Genomic DNA, 14513 nt, shown 5'->3' on the forward strand with positions numbered 1-14513 from the left:
AGGCCTAATCTTTGAATTTCTTTGGGGAATATCATACTACTTCTTTTAATTTGAATGAACTCAAGGCTTCAAACTCCTGGTATTTCTTCCAATGTTTAGCTAAAATATACCAGAAGTGATAATGGCTCCCTTTACCTTTGAGATTCATAGCTGATTGAGTCATTAATAATCTCCTAATTTCTATGTTTTCCTTTTTTTTCTGTGTTCGGGGATCTCTGGAAGAAAAATAAGAAAAGAGGAATTTTACTGGGAGCTTTTATTACAGTTTGACAGGTGAGAAGAAAAGAAAGAAACCCATTTTTTTCTTAAGGAAGAAGCATGGCTAGAATTGAAAGTAGGAGTTGGCTCATAACATCTCTGAATTACCAGACAATCTGAAACCCACATTTCACTGCTTGACTTTTGCTTTGAGAAGTCAAACCAGAGCCCCAAACACATCCATTCTCAAACCTTGAGAGATTTCACATCCTCCTCTGAGCTCTGCAACACGCTCCCATTTCTGATTAATGCATACCAAACCTACTCTGTTATAAAGTCAAATCAATGCCAAATGTGGTGGTGATTTTTTGATAGGGAATAGGCAACATTCACCAATATATTTAACACAGGTCAGTAGACAGCCTACAGTCATGACAGTCTTGAACTAGTGACCTAGAAATGAAAGACTCCTTAATCCCTTTACCAAATCCTAAACCACTCAATTGCTGCCCCACCTCAGCGACCAAGGTCTTTTATAGATGTATTGGAGGGTAATATGTGAGCCAGCAGAGTGTAAATTAAAGAGGAAAAAAAGGCTCTACTTACAATAACATCGTAATTGTGGAATTTGAGAAAATAAGAGACTCAGGAGAGGTCTTCAGTCAGCTCGTCTTAAATTCAGTGCAAATTTATTCTGAGAATATTTTGGCACCTGCAAACAGCCCAAAACTTTTATAAGCATCATAGCAGGGGAAAAGTGATGCAAGTGAAAGACTGCAGATAGACTCAGAAAAAGGTCTTGATTGTTCATCTGACCTGTTGGCTTCCTCTGTCACTGCATGATTTTATTTTTATGACTGCCTAACTCCACTGATTACTGTGATGACATTACGATGTCGCACTGGCATACAACTGGAGTGGTTAATCAGATCCCTTATTTCAGCTCTTCAGGGATGAAACTCATGCCTTAGAAAAGAAGAACAGCAGCCACAATCCATTCAGCTCTGAAATCCCATTTTGTTCAATCTGGTATCTCTTGGAACTTCATTTTTTTTTTTTCCTGGGATTGCAATGTGAAGAGGTTCTCCTCTGTGATTTCTCAGTCTTCTCATAGGTCCTGAAAAGATGTACCATGAGAAAAAGTGTTCATCTCAGAAGCTGTTTCCTATAACACAACAGAACCTTTAAAAGGGACTGGGTTTGAATTCTAATTGAATTCAAAGCTACACAGCATAGAGCAACAACAGCAAATTCTGTGCCTGTACAGTTGGAATTTTGCTGCCAAATGTGGTTAAACAGTTTTTCACTTTTCCCCAAAACATGAACATTGTCTAAGTAGAAAAGTATTTCCATTTGTAGAAGGGACTTTTTTTCATTTTGTACATCTGCAGGCATAAAAGGACCATAATAGACCACAAATTAGATCCGGGAACTGAAACAAACTCAGCTTGTAACTGAGACCACAGGTCTGTAAAGAAACTATAGCATCATTTTTTTGGGGTGAGCTTTTTTTCGTTTTTTTTTTTTTCTTTTTCTTTTTTTTTCTTTTTTTTTTTTAAATTTGTTTGTTGTTTGTTTTTTTCTTTTCTTTTCTTTTATGGCAAAGCAAATGAAAACTCATTTTATATTCAAATATGACACCATCTGTTCCCTGAGTTAGAGAAACTGGGTAAACTGATCCAATATACATTGAGCTAGAAGGAGGAGAACAAATGCAGAAAATTTCTTTCTCTCATCTCTCTCCTGTTTTCTGTTCCACTGTTCCATGACTTGACCACAAAGGACTTGCAGATGGCATATGAGTATTTTCTTTTCCTGTTTGATCTGGTCCCTCCACTCCTCTAGGCTAAGATTTTCTCTTAGTGTGATCTGCTCTGTCTCTTCTTCCCTCCGGCACAGCCTCTCCTAATGCTTTTCCCCCTGGGAAGAAGGAGACCAGAGCACACAAGACCTCTTGCCAGAGCCCTGTGTCACATAGGGTGTTAGTGGTGCCATGTAGCAGAAGGGAGAGGGGATTTCTAGTAGGTGACTTTTGCCTCACTGCTGCTTAATTCTTCTGATTCTTCACCTTTGATTCCATGTAGCAGAGGAAGCTACCTTACAGGAACAGTCTGGACCAGCACAGTGGCCATGTGCTATGCTGAGATCAGCATCCTTGGGGGGCTGACAGTTCCAGACGCAGCTTTTGGATCAGCCTCATAAAAAAAAAAAACAAAAAACCCTTTTATTTTTGACTACGGCTATTTGGAACCAGGAACAGAGTAAAACAGATCTCTGGCTGTCATCTGAAACACTGGGTAATCATGGGGCATTCCAGCTACAAAAAGCAAACTAAACAAAAAGGACAACTAAAAGCCCACTGTGCACATAACGCTCTGGAAATGTGAAAAATTCTCCTATCTATTAAGCACATCAATTTAAACTGCGTGACAAAAAGTTCCTCCACCAAAAACACCCAATAAGAGTTCCAAACATAGGGGCTGAGTCTGACAATGGCTAGTTGTGAGGCATATGCTAACCAGTTTTCAGTTAGCATGAACAAAGGAAATCGACTATGAAACTGTATTAAGGAAAAATGTGAGTACCATAATCTGCATAAAAATAAATTTGGGTATATTCCCAACATGCAACTGTACTGTGGAATTGCAGGAAGTGGGCTAAGAGGAGGGAAACTTTGCTTTCCCTAAAGAAAACCTGCCCAGGATTTTTTTGTTTTGTTTTCTTTCTTTACAAAAATAAAACTACTTCCATATTACTGCCGTCTATTTGGAGCTGCGTGAATAGTTTATATTAAATAATCTCCTCAGTGAAACAAACCTTATATTACATTATATATCATCAACGACTGATGATGATATACCGGGGTTTCCTGCACTTGCTTCTTGCTCTAAAATACACGGTGCTTGGGTCGAGTCTTTGAAACCTTTGTGATGTCGTGACTATTTTAGTGACAGTCTGCTTCACTTTCCACCTTGTTGGTGTCCCCTTCAGCAGGGATGTGCTGCTGAGGCTCTCAGAATTAGAGCCAATACAATACTAATTGCTGCTGGGATGGGCTGTGGAGAAGGCAATACGAAGCAGAGAGCTTTGGGAGTTCTCTCCTTGCCTTGGGTCAGCGCTCAAGGGGCCCTTCATCCCCCTCCAGTGTTGTCCCTCTTGCTGGAAGGCAGCAAGCTGCTACAACTGGCCTTGACACAGGCTTTCCAGCGTGCAGGAAACAGGTTTGTTTTTTGTTATCCATTTGGCTTTCCTCCCACTTGAACAGCAACCAAGATTTTTTAAAACTTGGAGCTAGGCAAGGCCTCTTGCGTTTCCGCCTGGGAAATCCTTGGGCCTAATGGGGTGCACATGGCGGGTGCCTCTGTGGCCCGGAGCTGACAAGGCCAGGCCTGGGGTGGGAGCAGCCCAGCTTTGTGCCATGGTGCAGCTGAGCTCCAGGTGGGTTGTTCAAAAGCTCAGATCGAGCTGTAGGTTTCCCTGTTCATTGCAGGGGAGTTGGACTAGATGGCTTTTAAGAGTCTCTTCCAACCTAAATGATTTTATGATTCTATGAAAAGTTGCAGTTGGTAAAGGGGCTAAGCCCAGAACCCTAAGATACTCAGTAGCTTGGCACTTCAGGTACAGAGAAGAAAGAGGGAGTGAAGGGAAAGAATCATTTTGGCAGGACATGTATTTAATCTTTGTACCAAAGTTACTGAGGTTGGGTGTTTGCTGAAGGAAGGCAGCAACAAAATGCACAGCAGGATGAGGAAGGACGAAACTTACTCAGCTAAAAGCAAATCTGAACTTTTCATGTTGTAAATTTGGAGGAAGGAATGCAGTTCCCTCCCTCCTTCCCCACCACTCACATACACAAAACAACCTGAAGCTTGTAGTTAAGAAAATAAACTGCAGAGAAAGCCCCCGAAGGGCCTTGGCAGCAAGTATTTCTCACTAAATTGGGAATCTGCACACTCATAGTCTGAAATAAATTAAGATGCTGGGGGATGAGGGGAGAAAGAAAGGAAGAAGGGGGGAGAAGACAGGGGAAAATCAACAGCTCTGGGGTGAAACGCAGGTTGATGCTGCCTCATCATTTTTAAACCTAAAATAAAACAAGCAAATTTTCTTTAACTGCAGGTCAAAATAAAAAGGGGGAAAAAAAAATCTTCCCTCATCTGTTCACGGTAATTACTAACAGAAAGCAGCCCCTGCCAGCTGCAGAGTTCATGGATAAATGGAGGGACACATTATTTTCTCTCTCTGGGATCAAAAACCCAAACTTTGTATCTCAATTTGCCTGTGGTATGTCTTTCATATACTCTTGCAAAGTCATTTCACTGAACTGTTCAGTCGAGACTTTTTCATCAGACAAAAATTGTGATGTTTGCAGGCTTTCAAGTTTATTTTAGGTTTGCTTCTGAATGAGAAACATGACTCCTGCAATTTCCCAAATTTTTTTACTATGTCATTATATTGTATTTGTTATTGGATCTACTCACTTTCCTTGTTAGCAGCCAGTCACAGCAGAGTGAGTTCATACTATAACCTATAACCAACCACCAGCTTCTGTGGCTGCATCGGGGTGTAGAAGTTCTGTGGAGTTTGAATGCAAACCACATGAATGTTTGAAAAGGACAAGATTAGCACAAATTCCCTAGAATACCCCAGCTGTTTACGCTGGGATGCCAATGCAAAGTAGTTAGTGGTTTTCCTCAATATGTCACTTGCAAGATCCCATGGCACGGCAATCTCAGATTCACATGCTATCGTAGAAGTGACGGTGCTAGTCCTTGCTGAGTATATCATAGCTAGAGGAAGAGGAATGGGATTATTGACTGTTCCTGGTATTTGCTGTCAGCTGATTTTTAAGTCTCAGACATAGGACTGATGCACTGAGAAACAGAACAGCCATGAGGTTTTTCTAAGTTGTCATGAAAATTGAACTTGTAACAAAAACAGTAACTGGGGGAAAAACAGGTGGCTTAAAGCTCTTGTGATTAAGTATGCTGATTGCACTGAGGAATCCATCGTGCTGCTGAACATCTCTAAAGATCAAACAGTCCTTCCATCACTGATAGTAGTAACAAGCAATTAGAAGTCACAAATAGTGTTTATTTGTCTGTGTGGCTGCATGCGCTGATGCAGACAATGCAGTGGTAAGGCCAACATCTGTGTGGTTTGTGGAGTTAAAAGATAAACTACGTTCTTTGCAGATTGCTTAGTAAGACCTAGAAGGCATGCAGTTTCATCATGATTTGGTGATCACAGGCAAAACCGATGATTTGAAGTATTTGTTGAGCCCCTCTGGTGTGTGAACATGGAGACCATTGCTTTTTCTGCTGTAGAAATAGTGGAGAGGGATTAATGAGAATTAGGAGAGTTTTTGAGAAAGCTATGATGCCATTTCTCAGACTAAGAGGCAGAGCACAAGAAGAGAGGAATAAACACAGGAGCAGAAATCAGGAGATCTAACTATTATCTGTCTCATACTTGCTACGTGACCTTGGTCAGGGCCCTGTGTATCGGTTTCCCAGCCATAAAACAGAGTTATCTTCTTTCACTACCTTTCAGGGCATCAGAAGGTTTAATTCACGCCTCCTTGCACAACGCTTTGAGATCCTGGGGTTGAAAGGTAAAGTCTTCTTTTTATGGTTTGGGGTTTTATTCATTTTAATGTAGGGATTTTGTTTGTGACACATACTAAAGATACGACACTGTAGCTGGAAAGGTAACCGGTTGTGTGATGCGTTGTCCCGGGAAGTCAGCCTGGTGGACTGCAGTATTTCATTGATGCATTTTAATGTATACCTTTTATACCTTCACCACTCTGGAGTGGAAAACTGACATTATCTCTGCTGATCTCCTGCTTTCTCACTGGCTGATTACACAACAGAAGAGGCTAGGCCTAGGGCAGACCTATTTTCTACACCTATTATGCTGTTGCACAGTTGAAGTTCAGTTGTTAGCTGGTTTTAAAAACAACAAATGTGCTCTAATTTTAGAGTATCATAGCAATCATTGTTTTTATTTCAGTAGAGAGGAAAAGTGGAGGAAAAAAACAGCTTGGGACTTAATAAACACCTTAGCCTGCAGCCTTCGACTTTATTCATGAGGTTTTTTATCTTCTCTTCCACTCTCCATGCACTCACTGCATCTTCTTTACTGCACAGTCTTAAATTACCATTGCAAAGGTTATATGTTTATTTACAAAGAGCTGGCTATGAATGGTGATCCTAAAGGCGAGGAGGGTGTCTCATGGCAATAAACATCTCTTGCTCTCTTAAACACCAAGGCCAAATGAATAAGGTGATGTTTAGTGCCTCAGACATATTATGGTTTATGGCTTCATTAACTACCTGACCTGTATTGTGTGCAAATTTCATCAGACTGAGATGCATATTTATTCCCTGAGGTGGGCTGCCTGATAATGTTCTTATTCTTAAAGGAACAGTGCAAGTAATTACTTATAATTAGCGTTGTGAAAGTAAGGGAATTTTGTGAGGCAAGGTAATTTCACGTACCTGAAATTTCACTTAGCGGAAAAAAGACAGCACAATGAATATTTATGCTTGGGTGAAATTGAAAATACATGAATATGGCTTCTATTGACCCTTTGCAGCATATGGGATAGTTTTACCATTTAAGGAGTTTGGAAAACAAAACTCTCTTTGCCAAATTTTTCCCTGGTGCAACATAGTTTCCTCCACCAGAGGTGAATCGTCTTTTAGATCAACTGAATGTGAAACATAAAGCATTCAAATTTCTCCCCTCTTCTCATCCCCTCCCATTTCCTTTTTGCTCCATTTGGTCTAACTTAGTTCTTAGAATTTGTGCTTGATTTCCTAGCAGGGTGCTGGGGATATTGCTATTTTCTTTGTTTTATTTATTGAAGTTATAGCTTTGTGCATATAGATGCTCTCTGACCTGGGGTTACACTGACAACCCTTGAATTTTCAGCCCAGTGACTGACCAAAGACCAGCTTTTTTGGGAGCATGAAGCATCTCATGGGCTGGTTTTATACAAGGATGCTGCCATGACAATCCTGCTGTTGTAAAAGGGGTTTTCACTGCTTGGAAATGAGTTCACTGCCATCTGTGTACACACCTTCCCAAATGAAAGATATTCCGTGGCCACGGTAGTATTTATTGTAGAGTTCATAAAAACATGGCTCTGTGATCATCCATCTTTAACATAATGGAAGTGTTCCTTGTAGCCTTGAGGGATGCTTCCGGTGTTTGCAATGATCAGCTTTGAATTTACTAGTAGGGCAAAGGTAGCTGAAGTGTATGTGGCCCTTCCACCCCAGGATCTGTCAAAACAGCATGCACTGTCTGTCCTGTAACATGATCACAGCACTCCAGCCCTTACATTTCCATTAGGGTCGAGCCTACTCCTCTAGTTGTTCCAAGTACTTACATTTCTAATTCTGTCAGACCAGGAAAAAAGATGCTGGTAACAAGCATATCCACATGCTTAAAGGACAAGTTAGTAAGAAATAGCACTTAGAAGCCCTTTAAAACAGTCTTTCTGAGAGTTGCATTTAAAGTTTAACCATAAGTATATGATGTATTTTGCCATGTGCACTAACTTAACCGGAGAATGTCATGGAGATAATTCTGAGCAATTGGATGTCTGTGGTCTAACCACCAGCAATAGCTGCAATACATGATGAATGGCCTATGGTCAAAGAACATGTCCTAAACACTGAGAAACATAGTTTAAGCTGTTGTTCCTCCATGGTTATTTTGTTCTGTGGCAGAAGAGTTTTCTTACTCTGCAAATGTTTGCTTTTCAGCTACTGTGCAAGCAAAACTTTACCAATTAACTGGAAATAAACAAGCAAAAAAAATAAATAAAAAATAGGATGGAATGACAGAAAGAAGAAAGGAAGGCAGGCAAGCAGGCAGACAGACAAAAGGATCCACCTCTCCTGCTGCAGGGTCAGAACTATCTTTTTAGCAAGGTCCAGAGAGAAATTCCTCTGGACATTAACTACTGGTGCTCCAGCACCTATTTATGAGATGTTTGGGATGCTTCATATTTGACGTTCCTTGACAGTTTTCTAGGGCTCAAGCACAGGATGTGCTTAGCCTCTTGTGTCCCTATGGTCTCTTGGTAATTCCTTCTTGGGAACATGCTCTGGACTTCACACAGTAGCTTTTTGATTTGGTGATTAGCTTTGTACACTATTAGCTCACCATTAGATTCTGTTGGCAATGGACTGTCTGGCTCAGTCCCTTCTAGGAGTCTAAACATGATTATCAGTGTGTAACAGGAAAGCAAAATGGAAAAAAAAGGAGGCACACAAATGGAAATTTGACTTTTGTTTCTTGGAACTGAAAGCATCTGTAAGCTTTATTTCCTCAACAACTACCTGCCTTCAGCCACTACTGCTTCAACTCCTTTCTTTCTGGACAAAAGACTTTAAAATACCTTCTTAACAATACTTCTGGCTCTATAGTACAAACAAATTACTCCAATCCAGTTGGTACTGCGGGTGACAATTTTTTCTGCAACTTCGTGGTATCTCTTTGGGAAACTTCCCTTAATTTTGCAGGTGTTGCCTTTATCTTTGCTGAGTTATCTGTACAATTGCTTCAAATGCACGTCATTGAATAAAAATAAAAGTAAATCTAAATAGGTCAGTTGCAGGTTCTATAGAAGTTATAGAAATAACTCAGAGCTCTCCTATATCCTTTACGGAAATTCATCTTTTTTTGTTGTTGTTGTTAGAAAATAAGAAGAAATACAACAACAAAGATCCAGTGCAGAGGACAAAATTACTCCTTGTTTAGATAGAAAGTGATAGTATTTTTCTCGAGTTAATATATACAGAAAGTAGAAATACTTTTGTTTTGTTTTGTTTTTTCTTCCTTTTTACTTTTTCCTCTATTGAAATTGGATTCAAGAGCAATCTAAATTATCAATATAAGGCAAGAGTTTCTTCAAGGACACAAGGATCATAAAAGTCAGTGTGCACTGTATTACTGTAGCATCTCCCAGCATGGGTGAACTGGGGCACCATATGCTAGATATTTCATAGTCCCAAGTACCTACACTTTTAGCTGTCAGACACATAGACAAAGCAAAGACAAAGAGATCAGAAAGGGACAAACAATGAAACAAGAAAAAGGATGAGCAATATGCTTAAGTGAAAAGATAGTTCCGCCAGGGCAAGGTTAAAATTACCTGGACAGCGTAGAAACCCAATAAAAGAAAAAATATGTGACCATCAAAAACGCAATGTCAGCACTGACCTGGACAAGTAAATGGGGAGCAACTACAAGTGAGTATACTTGAGGACTTCCAAACCTTTAAAGCTTCTTCCTTGAAAACTGCAGTTTCTTTCTTAGATGTTATTCAACCTTTTACCTGTTCGACTTTTACCTGTTAGATCCATGGCCCCTGCAATTTGCATAGCACGGTCGTAACCCCAGTTAGAAATCTGTACAATGTTGTGTAAAGGTAGATGGGATAAAACCCCAGAAGTCTGCAAAAATTGGGAAATTTGAAACAGTTTATTTTCCCATTGTTTCTTAATATGTAGAAACACGTTTGCAGTTCCTTAGCAGCTCTTTAAAATATGATTGAATGGTTTGTCAGTTAATCAAAGTGGGCTAGGCATGAGATTTTGGCAGAACAAATACATCAGAATTGTCACGTGTAAAGGGTCTGATGCATTCAGTTGATTTGAGTGTAACACTGTTCTCACACTACTCACACGGCTTTTGTGAGGTGGAGTAAATACATAGAAGACCATTTGTCAGGCAGCATTCATAAATTACATTTTTCCCACAGTTTAGTGTCATGCTGCTTCTTGTATCTTGTACTGTTGACCAGGTAACTTGTATCTTCTGTTAGTGTAAAGGGACATGGCTGATGACAGGATTGTTTCACAAGGGCATCTGAAGAGATACGTGGAGGATTGTACTGGAAGCTCTGGGAAAAGAGAGTGATTTTACTGAATTTGCTGCAGAGAATCATGAAGGACAAATGTCCCATTTTTTATTTCAGTTCTCTACAAGTTCATATGTATACAGAAATGTGCAGATACCAGGAAAAATACTTAGAAGTACTTCTGAATCTAAATAATGTAACTGCAGCAGAGGTGACGGAAAGTTTGTCAGCAGATTGTCTTCTGCCGAAGAGTGCTCTTTCCCCATGATGTCAAACTATGCAAAGAAAAAGACTGGTAAAATTACAACACTTGTATTCCACTTCAACTTTCTAAAAATTCTTCCATTGCCTGCACTGAAACCTGCTGTTTTATTAAGGTAAACTTTTGTGAGAGAATAGTTAGAAGAGTTAGAGAAGAAATGCAACCACTTGGGAAGAAAGTGCTTCAAGCACTTTAATCCTTCTTGGTTCGTGTGTGGAATTTTGGTGTCTAAAAATATCGGATATTTCATTTTTTCGTCTTGATTTGAGATAGGAATGATTTTTTAAAATGTCAAATGTACACATGGGATGGGAAAACCATTTCCTGTCTTGATCTAAATTGTAAGTTATGTGTACGGAAATGTTGTGGGTACTTCTGTGGATTCTCTCTCCATTATGGCTGTATGCATGATTTCTACATTACATCACAGGCTGGACCCGGCTCAGGCTAAATCAGTTCCAGGAAAGCAAATTCTACTGGATCATCTGAAGATTTGATAATGTGCTAAAATGCCTCTGGAGGGCTAAAGAGACTTGGGAAAATTTATTTCTGCTTTGGAACTAAGATTTCCAATTCTGACTACCAGAAAATAATCTCCAATACAAGGAACCCCTAGATTTCTATCATCTCTCTGATACTTTTTATTCGCAATGAGCACTATTTGAAGTATAATTTGCTGATCTACTACGTGATGACAGGATCCTTATTTGATGGCTTATATGTAAGCATATAGATAAGAACCTATCTGGACAAAATAGTGCTCTCTTAGAGATTTGCATTTGGAGAGAGCTAGTTGAGGGTCAGCATACTTTTGGAGGCACCCACAGCAAGCATTATCTCTGTGTGAGAGAGAAGAAATACTGTGCTGAATTTTATACAAGTTGGAGGATGCAGAAAGGATTTCTGTGTGTCCCAAAGAGAAATAATTGCTGCAACTGAGCTTCCAGTTTGTCTAAGTGTAGTTTTCTTGTAAGGCCACTACAGGATAAACTAAAAGAAATGGTGCATTGCTGAGAAAAAGTACTGTTCTAGCAGCTTAGGGGGAGAGAACTGAAGACTGCAGCCATTGGAATAAGGCTTCTCTCTGGTAACCAGGAGATTGGGTAGATGAAAGGCTTTCAGACAAGGTCCCTCTCCCTGCCAGAGCCATAGACTTTGTTTTGACTAGGATCTGAAGGTATTGTTCGAACATGCAAGCTCACACTTTTTGATTGAAAGCTTTGAGGTGAAATCTTAGTTCCATTTAATGTTAATGGCAAAATTCTCACTGACTTTTCTAGAACCAGAATGCATTGTCTTCGTGTGAACAAAACCACACTTCTTACTTGTCTACACTGGACAGACTTTTAAATCAACACTGCTTTGCTGAATACATCACCCAGCCACACTAATGCCTGTTTTTAAATTTTTATGTCCATTCGGCATTCAAGGCAAGCAGTTCCCATCCCTTCTCCAGTCCCCTGCTCTAATACACATATACATGAGTAATAAAACAAATCAATAAAATAGGCAAATTCTCTTGTTTTTCTACCTTAAAACAGATGAGACAAGTTTATAGAAATTAATGGTTTATTGTAATCAGGCCCTACATTATCACTGACATCCAGCAAGCCAGTTAAACTTATACAGAGAATGGACTAAAAAACAGCTTCTGCCCCGAAGAACAGGAAGCCATAATGGCATCCATCGGAAAAAAAAGAGACCAAAAACAAATACTGGATTCTACTTCAGAAAGTAAAGTCATGTCTGAGATTGTGTCACAACCAGAACTCAGCCAGGAGACAGTCAAAAGTATGGCAGAGAATGTTTGAAAGTGCTCACTGACAAACACAAGCCTTTTTTCAGGGAAGACATCTGGATAATGCCTGATGCGGTGTTTTAAAATGTATAATGTATTGATCACCTTGCTTAATAAAACTTGTAAAAAATGAGCAGATGCAGATTAAACAAAGTGCAAATGTATTTAAAATATAGAGATGCAGATAGTGAGGTTAAGTGAAACCCCAAGCTATACTGGGAGCAGTGAAACTCTCTCTTCCCTCTCTTTGCAGTAGGACCTTGTTTTGAATAAGGAAAACTAACAGTTTAAATCTTTCTGGTGCTGAGAACAGCAAACCAATGGTGTTTTATGTGGTGCTGGAATCACATAATTGGGTGAGACTGAGCAGAAGGCCAGATGAGCAGGCGACAGTGTGAACTGGCCACAACCAAGGTGCAATGGATATGGGGATTTTGATGCACATCTACGCAAGCATCCATGATGGTCAGGGATAACAGTCATCTCCTGTAGATATTGTTCAGCAGTGTCTGTGGAGAGGGAATATGGACCATACCAGACGTAGGGAAATCCCTGCTTCAAATCAAAGGCCGCTGTGAAGCCAAAAATGCCTCAGAGATTTTAAAAAGGTGAAGGGAATCAAACAAAAATAAACAACGTCTCGGGAGCATTACGCATCCCTCTGCCTGCAGTCTCCAGATGCTGGCGGCCCTGAGTCACACATGCCGAGGTGGATATGTGAGGAAGCCGAAGCAACGTCTCGACGGAGCTGGAAGGTGTCTGGGTTTGGTATCCGTGATTCCTGCAGCTAATTTAGAATAAGACAGTCCCTCCTCAGTGGAAGGGGTGACAGAGTCCAGAACCGAAACATTTTTCCGTAGATGAACTCTGCAGATCTGCAGTGCATCATCTGGCAGAAAGAGAGGTAAGATGTTACAGGCAGAAATCAAACGCCACATGGGGCTAAGCGGAAGGAGAAGGAGCTGTTTTGAGAGTGCTGAGAAATGTGACAGCTCGCACCGCTGGGCACAGCCGCCCCATCCGACAGGACTTGGACCTTAGCTGCCTGCTGCAGCTCATCCAGCTTTCCCTGGAAGCCCTCTTTTCCTCCCTCTCACTCTTTGCCATTCAACAGGAGCGTCTTTTGAACTCATGTTCTCATCTCCAAACAAACAAACAAAGCAAGGGTGATGCTCTGCTTGCAACCCCGTTGGGATGAGGCTTTTCTCCAGACAGCCCCTCCAGCCCTTCCCCCTTCACTTTTTGTTACCGTTCCCAGAGAGGAAAGTGAATTTTGAGAGTGTCAGAATAGTGTAAATGCTGATATATTGGCCGCAGTTGTTTGAGGGCCTTTTGAGAGACAGGCTCCTCCCCTCTCCTCTGTTCCCTTCAAGTTGGGAATGATTCATCAGCTGGCCTTTAGCAAGAAAAGAACCCTGCCCTGGGTCTAGGGCCTTTGACCCGGGTGAAGAGAGGGGTCAGACTGCAAGCAACTGTGCAAGCGCCGCTCAGCAGCGATGGGTCTCGGGGACACAAGGGAGAGGAGACTGAAAGAATGGAGTGGGACGGTGGGAAAAAGTGGGAATTTATAAAAGTTAAGAGTATATTTCTAAGAGTCTCAGAAGATCAGCTGACAACTGGGGTCAGGGGTCATATTTATGCTTGATTCCCTGGGCATGTTACAGTAACATCTGCTTGTTAAGGGTCTGTGGGGACCAAATGTTCCTGACCTTTGCCTACGGAAGGGGACAAACTGGGAGATTAGGGGTGTTCGTATTAACATTTGTGTTTGACTTGAAGGTTTCCCCTTATCTGAGCCTGGTTTGTCAGTTTTGCTGAAATTCTTTTATGCTCTACCCAAATAAACAGGTCAGCCATGCCAGCGGTCTGGCCAGGATTTGAGGTCACAAGGGGTTTGACGTCACTTGACTCCAAGGAAGGAGAATGGAGAGGGGGATGGAAACTGTTGCTTTGGGACATGAGGTTCATTTAACCCCCTGGCCTGAGCCCACCATCTGTCCTAAACGCCTGGATTCCTGGTCCCTGTCTATGTCTATATTTATTCAAGAAAGAGCTGATGCCAAGATGTAACCAGAAGCTTAAAAAAAAGTGTGGGACCTCACTCTAACTTCTGTGGTAGACTTTGTGACTACTGGTTATATCAGAGTACTCCACATATGGAAATTCCTTATTACACACAGGAGGAGTTAATGTCCCCACACAGCTGTATATGAAATTCATTTTGAGAAGCAATAACCAGAAATGACATCACTTTATGAACTATAATCCCAGAACCTCTCTCTATTCCTACTAACTGAAAGGAGCTTAGTTCTGGGTGACAGGGCTCTGTGTTGCTGAAAGAAGGATGAAGGAGCAGTTGTGAATGTTTTTACAAG

Source organism: Excalfactoria chinensis, chromosome 10 (genome assembly GCF_039878825.1).
Source record: "Excalfactoria chinensis isolate bCotChi1 chromosome 10, bCotChi1.hap2, whole genome shotgun sequence".
Classification (NCBI taxonomy): domain Eukaryota; kingdom Metazoa; phylum Chordata; class Aves; order Galliformes; family Phasianidae; genus Excalfactoria; species Excalfactoria chinensis.